Consider the following 10,730-nt stretch of genomic DNA (forward strand, 5'->3'; position numbering starts at 1 on the left):
CTTTATTGTACCTAATTTCCTGTTTTGTCATTTAACGGCAGCCCTGGATGCCCACTCTCTAATCCTGACTGTTCGACATCCTGCACCCTGGCGTTACAAAGCATATGTAACAACCGCCTCCCCCCTTTCCCAAACCCTGTATACATTTACAATTGGTATCAGAAGTGGGATCGTACACATTTACAATTGGTGGCAGAAGTGCCAGTATAGTCTACAATTGGTGACCGGAAGTGAGATCATAAACATTAACATTGGTCTCAGGGATCCTATACCTTTACATGGGTCTTCTTCCTTTGGGAGAGAACACATCGGCTTTACTACACCCTACCCAGCCGCATCAGTGCCTGCATCCAGGTCAAAGGGCATGCAACTTCATACTGGTAAGTGGGCTCACAATGCCAAGTTCTTCGTAAATTTGATTAGATCTTGTAATCACTGAAATAACATCACCTAGCTTGGGTGGGAAGTTTCATTTCGTTTCCTCCTTCCGTCCTGAGTGCTTCAGTTTTTGTCAGTGTATTTAGCAATTTATTCTGAAACTAATAAGGGTTTTCTCTTCTCCCTTCCTCTCTTGCCCAGGTCGTGGGTAGGCTTTTGGTGCCTGGATAGGACAGTCGCTGAGCGCTGACCCTAGAAGGCAAGGCTCAGGATTCGAGGCCCAATTTGGCACACACTCATAATCTCTCAAAAGATTCCGTAACATACTCTCCTGCAGATTAACGATCCCTTCTGTGAACATCTATTTAACATACGTCACTTCCAGTGTGTCATTTTACGTGGGATTTGTTGTTCCGATAGTAGGAGCAATTTTTTTCGCAATGAGTAGTATTTTGTCAACTCCGGTGGCAGTTTTTCAGTGTAGCAGGTTCTCGCTTCTCGTCCAGCCTCTTACTCCGACTGTGTTCAGTGTGCAGATCATTTGGTCCTCATTTCCATATCCTGCAAAATAATAAAGACAATAACGTGCTTCAGTTTCGCTAACAGTAAATAATTACAAGTTGTATAAATAATATATATCTTAAAACATAAATAAGACAACAAGCAAGATTCTTCTTCTTCTTCCGTATCCGGATGCACCAATTATATCTTCCCTTCCCAGTACTTAGCAACGTAGTTTGCTTTGTCATTGACTTTCAAAATATCATCTTTAGTGCGTGTTGTAGACATATCTAGGCAAATCAGTAGGTGGTCCAAGTCCTGTATTGCTCCGCATTCACACCTATCGCTATCACTGTAACCCCGTTTAAATAGGTTTGATTTGCACCCAGTTACTCCAGTGCGCAGCCGGTTTAATGACCTCCAAGTTGTGAAAGGTAGTTGAAATCCTGCACATCCCTCCTCAAGTAGTTCCATTGTGGGGGTCACTGCAGGAGCCTCCACGAAGATTGCGTTCACCACTCGAACAACAAGCAATCAGGCGTCCCCTGGAAACGACCTAGTCGGCCAATCCTGCAAACACCGGAGCACCAAAACAAGCAAGATGACAGTGGTACAGTGATTTCGGGCGCAGTCCATACACATGTGCTCCAGACAAACCTTTAACTTCAGGTCTGTGGCTAATTCTGTGGCATAAGCGTAGTACAGCATTAGAAAAGTTCGGCTTCTCTAATTTTTATTTATCTTTTATTCCGTTCCGTATATGTGATAATGTTTCCAGATAACTTAACATGTCGTTACACATACAACTTTTTAAACAAAGTATCAGACTTCCCGAGACAAAAAACTAGAGTCCCATATTAAAACTAGTAAGAGCAACAATAAAGATGGTAATGAAATTTAATAAGTATTCAATTATTCAATCAGAATGAGAATGCATTTTTAATTAGAAAATAAGACGCTAGTAAAATTAGAGTAGTTCTGTTATTTCAGTAGGAAAATCACTTGATGGTGGTAGAAGTAAAGAGAATATAAAATTCAAACTAGCAATAGCAAGCTGCGTATTTCAAAAAAAAAAGTGTAGCCCGTCACTCCAAATAGTTACTGCGTTAGTAAAAAAATATAGAAAATTTAACATTGTCTTTTAATGCTTGATACTCTCCCCCCTACTGAGTACATTACACAGGAAGCTCATAACCATGTGAAACTGTCAATAAAGTCCTTCTTTGGTATGTTGGCTTGAATTCGGATTACGTCGTCAAAACGTTGAGCCTTCGTGTGAATTTCTGCAGTTTGGCGTTTTATGGTAATTTCGTATTGAGAACACCAACTCTCGTCGTCACTGATGTATTTTCCAGAAAAGAACTGTCCCTGTTTTATATTTCAGGTGCCCACGCGTCATTGTTTTTATTCGGAAGTCAACTGAGCGGGACAGATTTTGCACACACTTTTTTCTTCTTCAGAACATTGCGGAGGAAAGCAACTCTTAATTTAGAGATGTTGCTCCACTGCTATTTTTTACACAGCAACGTTGACACACCAGTGTTGCATGTCTGCTGATAAACACTGCCTGCTCACAACTGACTGGTCGAATGCACAGATGTTGTCTACGGTTGTTAGTTCAAGCTGCCACAGTAGTTACTGCACTGACGCCTCTTTATCCCACAGATAGAATCAGACCTGGAATTTTTTGGACGGACGGTGAATTAATATCGAATATCATTTATGTATCAGAAAGTCGTTTCAGCAAGCATTTCTGTGAAGTATAGCCTTGTATGGAAGTGAAACAAGGATAGCAAGCAGAACAACATGAAGATAAAAGAAACTTAAAATGATATTATAAAAGAATCCTGAAGATTATCTGTATAGTCTGGATAACCAGTGAAGAGATACTGCATAGGACTGAGGAGAAAAGAGTTTTATAGCACCCGTCCTGAGACTTCATGAAATTCGAAACTGATTGGCTGGGTTGGTTAAAGTAACCTTAAATCTTCTTTATATTAACAGTTTTTTCGTACTCGTCGATCCATTTTATTTTTACCGTGAGACAATAAAGCGGACCTAAAATATTTATACATAGATATTTCCGTAATTTCCGGTTCGTTTCAGTGAGTCACAATTAGCACAACATAATTAATTGGACCAAAGTATTCCTGCAAATAACAGATGGATGCCTTCATCTTGTACTTGGAAATTTGCTGCTTGTCACAGCTTTCAGCTTTATAGAGGTAGTTGAAGACCTGTAAGCCGAATGCAGAACACTTTTCGGATAGTAATTGAGAAAGTTTTAGCAACATCAAGATCGTTGGTCCGCCTTTTTATTGGCAGAATAAACGTTGCTTCCATTTCTTCATCTATGAGTAGACGTACTGCAGGGTTAGCTTAAGAATCCCTGCATGTTTAGTAAAGGCTTACAAGAAGTTCGTGAATTAGCATAACAAATGATAGTGATAGCATGCGGCCTGTGGGCATACTGGCCCGGTGATTTATCGTCATCAATGATTTATGACGCCTCTCCCTCTCGTCCTCCATCTCTATAAACAAATTGCCTTATGTAATACTGGCTGTTATCATATTGATTGCCTGCCATATAAGGGTGTTTACTTATGGCACTTTATTATCCAGTTAGGGTGGGCTTTTATCCTATTGATTGACAGTCAAATAAGGAGGTTTATTTATAACCTTTTCCCTTATTGCACACTTAATTAGGGTAATTTACTAGTCAGTATGGTGGTCCAAGGTTGCGAAGTGTCACGAAGGTGGATGATAAGTAAAGTGTCATTTGGGTCTGCTCTTAAGGCCATCCTAAAAGTCTTTTGCGCGCCAGTACGATGTCACATTGGATATGGCCCCTGTGGAAAGTAGCGGGAAATTAAAAAAAATGTCTGTTTATTTAAACATTTAGGCATTTTTCTGGGTCCATCCAGACGTATGTATAGCAGTATTTAATTACCGCCCTGTGATATATTATTATTACATGATGAAATAAGGAAGGGTTGTTTAGCAAATCTGTGCGGTGTCGAGGATGATTTAGTATTATTATTAATGGTTTGTGAACAATGACAAACAAGGTGGTGGGTCCAGCCCACTTGGATACACAAGAGACTTTCTTGAACAAAGTACAATCTTACTACGAGGTGTGGCTAGAAAAAAACCGGACTAGTACTGGTGAAACAATAAAACGAATGCAATAAGGCTGAAAGTCGCGTGGCCTGTCACGTGACTCTCGCTCCGCCTACTGCTCGAGTTTCATCTGCCTCCTGCACTCAGTCTGCCCGTGGCGTTTGTTTTAAGTAGTTGACGTTTTGTCTGTGCGTCGGAAAATGTTGAGTGCACAGAAAGAACAGCGTGTTAACATCAAATTTTGTTTCAAACTAGGAAAATCTGCAAGTGAAACGTTTGTAATGTTACAACAAGTGTACGGCGATGATTGTTTATCGCGAACACAAGTGTTTGAGTGGTTTAAACGATTTAAAGATGGCCGCAAAGACACCAGTGATGACACTCGCACTGGCAGACCATTGTCAGCAAAAACTGATGCAAACATTGAAAAAATAGGTAAACTTGTTCGACAAGATCGCCGTTTAACAATCTGCTCTGATTGTTAAACGGCGATCTTGTCGAACAAGTTTACCGATTTTTTCAATGTTTGCATCAGTTTTTGCTGACAATGGTCTGCCAGTGCGAGTGTCATCACTGGTGTCTTCGCGGCCATCTTTAAATCGTTTAAACCACTCAAACACTTGTGTTCGCGATAAACAATCATCGCCGTACACTTGTTGTAACATTACAAACGTTTCACTTGCAGATTTTCCTAGTTTGAAACAAAATTTGATGTTAACACGCTGTTCTTTCTGTACACTCAACATTTTCCGACGCACAGACAAAACGTCAACTACTTAAAACAGACGCCACGGGCAGACTGAGTGCAGGAGGCAGATGAAACTCGAGCAGTAGGCGGAGCGAGAGTCACGTGACAGGCCACGCGACTTTCAGCCTTATTGCATTCGTTTTATTGTTTCACCAGTACTAGTCCGGTTTTTTTCTAGCCACACCTCGTATGTAAAGTGGAGGTTCAGGGGTTCAGTTTTTAAACAAAGTACAGCCTTATGCTGATCAAACTATGTAGATGTTAGGTTTCATGTTTTAACAAAGTACACTCTTGATACGTAACAGTTACACTGGGAAGTGGTGGGTACATCTTTTTTCTTTTTTCAATATACTCTTGGTACTTAACAATCACACAATGAGATGTGCAAAATTCATTTTTAATGAAGTTGTAGTGATAGTTCCTTGGTTCTAGGTTTAAGAATTACCACTGCTCCTTGGTCATGTATGTAGCAGCATTTAACTATTGTTGACTACGCCAAAGACTCTAGAGAGGTTGCATATTATGCGTCCAAAATCACACAGCCCACTGGTCAGACACCTTCCCAACAGCACAACATGAGCTTGCTGCATGTCTGCTGCCCAACCTCCTCCACACCGCCTTGACAGGAGACCGTAATCCCATCCCACCCAACACACCTGCTAGGGACGAATTTTTTGCATCCATAATCTCGCAGACCGACTGAAAAATGCGTTTAACAATTCAGTTTTCTGATTTGTCAATAAGGCTGGGACTCAGTTCACTTTTGATGCGTTTTTAGGTCACACACTGGTGCATGTGGGATGTGGCAAACTTGCAAGAACATAAAGCGTTTGCCAGCCATTGCACCATCAGCCAGAGGGAGCTATGAGGCGTTGGACCAATCGCAGGCAGTGCAATAGCGTAAGTTAGCAAAAGGCAGCAATGGTTTTGTACTGCAAGATGATTTGTTTTCTTAGTGTGGACGCCAATATATGTATGGGTGACTTTAACATCAGTTTTAACAGAACTAAAATACATTTTTGTCAAATAATACAGAAAATTTAGACATGGGAATAGTCTTGCTTGACTTTGCTACAAAGATCAAACTGTTTTCTTCGACAAGTGCATTTTAAGGTGCAAGTTAGATCGGCAGCTGTGCAACGTTTTGTATTGTTATACATGAAATCTTTATGTATGTTGATAAATAACACAGGCAATTTTTGATTAGCTTAGCGTGTGGTGCACAGATCGAACAAAGCTCGTCGTCAAGTACTACCTAACTTGTGTTTTGATATATAATACACCCAAGTTTTATATGAACCATGGACCTTGTCGTTGGTGGGGAGGCTTGCGTGCCTCAATGATACAGATAGCTGTACCGTAGGTGCAACCACAGCGGAGGGGTATCTGTTGAGAGGCCAGACAAACGTGTGGTTCCTGAAGAGGGGCAGCAGCCTTTTCAGTAGTTGCAGGGGCAACAGTCTGGATGATTGACTGATCTGGCCTTGTAACACTAACCAAAATGGCCTTGCTGTTCTGGTACTGCGAACGGCTGAAATCAAGGGGAAACTACAGCCGTAATTTTTCCCGAGGACATGCAGCTTTACTGTATGATTAAATGATGATGGCGTCCTCTTGGGTAAAATATTCCGGAGGTAAAACAGTCCCCCATTCGGATCTCCGGGCGGGGACTACTCAAGAGGACGTCGTTATCAGGAGAAAGAAAACTGGTGTTCTACGGATTGGAGCGTGGAATGTCAGATCCCTTAATCGGGCAGGCAGGTTAGAAAATTTAAAATGGGAAATGGATAGATTAAAGTTAGATATAGTGGGAATTAGTGAAGTTCGGTGGCAGGAGGAAATTTATATGCCAATTAGCTCTGTAGATGAAGAAATTGATAAAATGTATGATGAGATAAAACAAATTATTCAGGTAGTTAAGGGAGACGAAAATTTAATAGTCATGGGTGACTGGAATTCGAGAGTAGAAAAATGGAGAGAAGGAAACATAGTAGGTGAATATGGATTGGGGGAGAAAAATGAAAGAGGAAGCCGCCTGGTAGAATTTTGGGCAGAGCATAACTTAATCATAGCTAACACTTGCTTCAAGAATCATGAAAGAAGGTTGTATACACGGAAGAACCCTGGAGATACTAAAAGGTATCAGATAGATTATATAATGGTAAGACAGAGATTTAGGAACCAAGTTTTAAATTGTAAGACATTTCCAGGGGCAGATGTGGACTCTGACCACAATCTATTGGTTATGAACTGTAGATTAAAACTGAAGAAACTACGAAAAGGTGGGAATTTAAGGAGATGTGACCTGGATAAACTGAAAGAACCAGAGGTTGTACAGAGTTTCAGGGAGAGCATAAGGGAACAATTGACAGGAATGGGGGAAAGAAATACAGTAGAAGAGGAATGGGTAGCTTTGAGGGATGAAATAGTGAAGGCAGCGGAGGATCAAATAGGTAAAAAGATGAGGGCTAATAGAAACCCTTGGGTAACAGAAGAAATATTGAATTTAATTGATGAAAGGAGAAAATTTAAAAATGTTGCAAATGAAGCAGGCAAAAAGGAATACAAACGTCTCAAAAATGATATCGACAGGAAGTGCAAAATGGCTAAGCAGGCATGGCTAGAGGACAAATGTAAGGATGTAGAGGCTTATCTCACTAGGGGTAAGATAGATACTACCTACAGGAAAATTAAAGAGACCTTTGGAGAATAGAGAACCACTTGCATGAATATCAAGTGCTTTGACGGAAACCCAGTTCTAAGCAAAGAAGGGAAAGCAAAAAGGTGGAAGGAGTATATAGAGGGTCTATACAAGGGCGATGTACTTGAGGACAATATTATGGAAATGGAAGAGGATGTAGATGAAGATGAAGTGGGAGATATGATACTGCGTGAAGAGTTTGACAGAGCACTGAAAGACCTGAGTCGAAACAAGGCCCCCGGAGTAGACAACATTCCATTAGAACTACTGGCAGCTTTGGGAGAGCCAGTCCTGACAAAACTCTACCATCTGGTGAGCAAGATGTATGAGACAGGCGAAATACCCTCAGACTTCAAGAAGAATATAATAATTCCAATCCCAAAGATAGCAGGTGTTGACAGATGTGAAAATTAGCGAACTATCGGTTTAATAAGTCACAGCTGCGAAATACTAACGCAAATTCTTTACAGACGAATGGAAAAACTGATAGAAGCCAACCTCGAGGAAGATCAATTTGGATTCCGTAGAAATGTTGGAAGACGTGAGGGAATACTGACCCTACGACTTATCATAGAAGAAAGATTAAGGAAAGACAAACCTACGTTTCTAGCATTTGTAGACTTAGAGAAAGCTTTTGACAATGTTGATTGGAATACTCTCTTTCAAATTCTGAAGGTGGCAGGGGTAAAATACAGGGAGCGAAAGGCTATTTACAATTTGTACAGAAAGCAGATGGCAGTTATAAGAGTCGAGGGGTATGAAAGGGAAGTAGTCGTTGGGAAGGGAGTGAGACAGGGTTGTAGCCTATCCCCGATGTTATTCAATCTATATATTGAGCAAGCAATAAAGGAAACAAAAGAAAAATTCAGAGTAGGTATTAAAATCCATGGAGAAGAAATAAAAACTTTGAGGTTCCCCGATGACATTGTAATTCTGTCAGAGACAGCAAAGGACTTGGAAGAGCAGTTGAACGGAATGGACAGTGTCTTGAAAAGAGGGTATAAGATGAACATCAACAAAAGCAAAACGAGGATAATGGAATGTAGTCGAATTAAGTCGGGTGATGCTGAGGGAATTAGATTAGGAAATGAGACACTTAAAGTAGTAAAGGAGTTTTGCTATTTGGTAAGCAAAATAACTGATGATGGTCGAATTAGAGGAGATATAAAATGTAGACTGGCAATGGGAAGGAAAGCGTTTCTGAAGAAGAAAAATTTGTTAACATCGAGTATAGATTTAAATGTCAGGAAGTCGTTTCTGAAAGTATTTGTATGGAGTGTAGCGATGTATGGAAGTGAAACGTTGACGATAAATAGTTTAGACAAGAAGAGAATAGAAGCTTTCGAAATGTGGTGCTACAGAAGAATGCTGAAGATTAGATGGGTAGATCACATAACTAATGAGGAGGTATTGAATAGAATTGGGGAGAAGAGGAGCTTGTGGCACAACTTGACTTGAAGAAGGGATCGGTTGGTAGGACAAAAAAAAATGGTTCAAATGGCTCTGAGCACTATGGGACTTAACATCTGTGGTCATCAGTCCCCTAGAACTTAGTACTACTTAAACCTAACTAACCTAAGGACATCACACACATCCATGCCCGAGGCAGGATTCGAACCTGCGACCGTAGCAGTCGTGCGGTTCCGGACTGAGCGCCTAGAACCGCTAGACCACCGCGACCGGCGGTTGGTAGGACATGTTCTGAGACATCGAGGGATCACCAATTTAGTATTGGAGGGCAGCGTGGAGGGTAAAAATTGTATAGGGAGACCAAGAGATGAATACACTAAGGAGATTCAGAAGGATGTAGGCTGCGGTAGGTACTGGGAGATAAAGAAGCTTGCACAGGATAGAGTAGCATGGAGAGCTGCATCAAACCAGTCTCAGGACTGAAGACCACAACAACAGCATGTGTTCTGTATGTATACTGTTACTTTTTGCCCTAAAACGACTACACAGGGGAATTTACCAAGGTACACTTCAAAAAATAAAGAATCATCAATAAAATACTTGAAAATGGTTTAAAGCCAAAACTGTACATCAAACAAAGAAAATTCAGCTGACAGCATCACGAGATGATTAAAAAGATAGCCATTACACCTGCAGGTCCTATTGCAGTAAAGATTAATAATTAAATGGTTTAAAAAATATTGCTTTCCGACACATTTTACCCGACCATACCGCACGTAACTGCGTGGAACTAGGGGACAGTGTTATCAATTTCCATATAGTCTACAGGTAAGTTTACCATTCTGCCAATGAAGATCGTTAAATGGAGTTATTGTAGATTTTAAACCATGGAAACTCTATGTTGAAATCAATGAATTTTATTCCGAAATAAGCCAAACTGTGTCAAAATCAGACGTTTTTACATCGAATTCAGTGAATTTTGTTTCGGCAGCAGCGAATTTTGGGTTGAAATCAGTGAAATTTATGTCAAAATCAGCGAATTTTTTGTCAATATCATTGATGTTTGTAGAATTTAAGACAGTCCTCCACCGAGGAGTGCATAATCACATTACTGCTCTCTTGATCGTCTCTTCATACACAGACAAATGACACTCCATAAGCTGTAGTGGTACAGGAAACCTTCCGCCATGCACTGTACAGTGGCTTGCGGAGTATTATGTAGATGTAGAAGTCGTAGTTTGATGTTAGGTAGTAACACAGCTTCACTTAGTTGTAGAAATATCAGCAAAAACTTATGTTTTCTCCACACCAGTGAGATAGTGGTCTCTATTTTATGAAATGATAATTAAATCGAAACCCTTAGCTGTCGACAGGTTTTGTTGATATACATCAATGGGGACAGCTGAAAATGTGTGCCCCGACCGGGACTCGAACCCGGGATCTCCTGCTTACGTGGCAGACGCTCTATCCATCTGAGCCACCGAGGGCGCGAGTAATGAGTGAATGGGCAAATATCTATTAGGAACACTACGAACGTAGGTTGTGGACAGTTGGGAATGTGGGTCTCACGGGAAGCGTGCAAGGGACAAGGCCCTGCAGTCGCACTACCCGCTGTGCCCTCGGTGGCTCAGATGGATAGAGTATCTGCCATGTAAGCAGGAGATCCCGGATTCGAGTCCCGGTCGGGGCACACATTTTCAGCTGTCCCCTTTGCTGTATATTAACAACACATGTCGGCAGCTAAGGGCTTCGATTTAATTATCATTTCATCCTAGAGAAGCTGCACGGTCATCAATGGTATCTGTTCTTTCGGGAACAGATACCATCTTTATATCTTCATTTTATTATAAATCCAGTCGCAGGTAACAAATG

The 10,730-nt window shown here is 40.9% G+C and overlaps 1 non-coding gene across 1 annotated transcript; it reads right to left on the reverse strand.

Annotated features, from left to right (window-relative positions):
- Positions 1–10,271: 10,271 nt before the first annotated feature.
- Trnat-cgu (transfer RNA threonine (anticodon CGU)) lies at positions 10,272–10,346 on the reverse strand. Its single transcript has one exon. It is a non-coding gene; the product is annotated as a tRNA-Thr (tRNA).
- Between the last annotated feature and the right edge of the window lie 384 nt (positions 10,347–10,730).

The sequence above is a fragment of the Schistocerca nitens genome, chromosome 1, assembly GCF_023898315.1.
Source record: "Schistocerca nitens isolate TAMUIC-IGC-003100 chromosome 1, iqSchNite1.1, whole genome shotgun sequence".
Lineage (NCBI taxonomy): Eukaryota > Metazoa > Arthropoda > Insecta > Orthoptera > Acrididae > Schistocerca > Schistocerca nitens.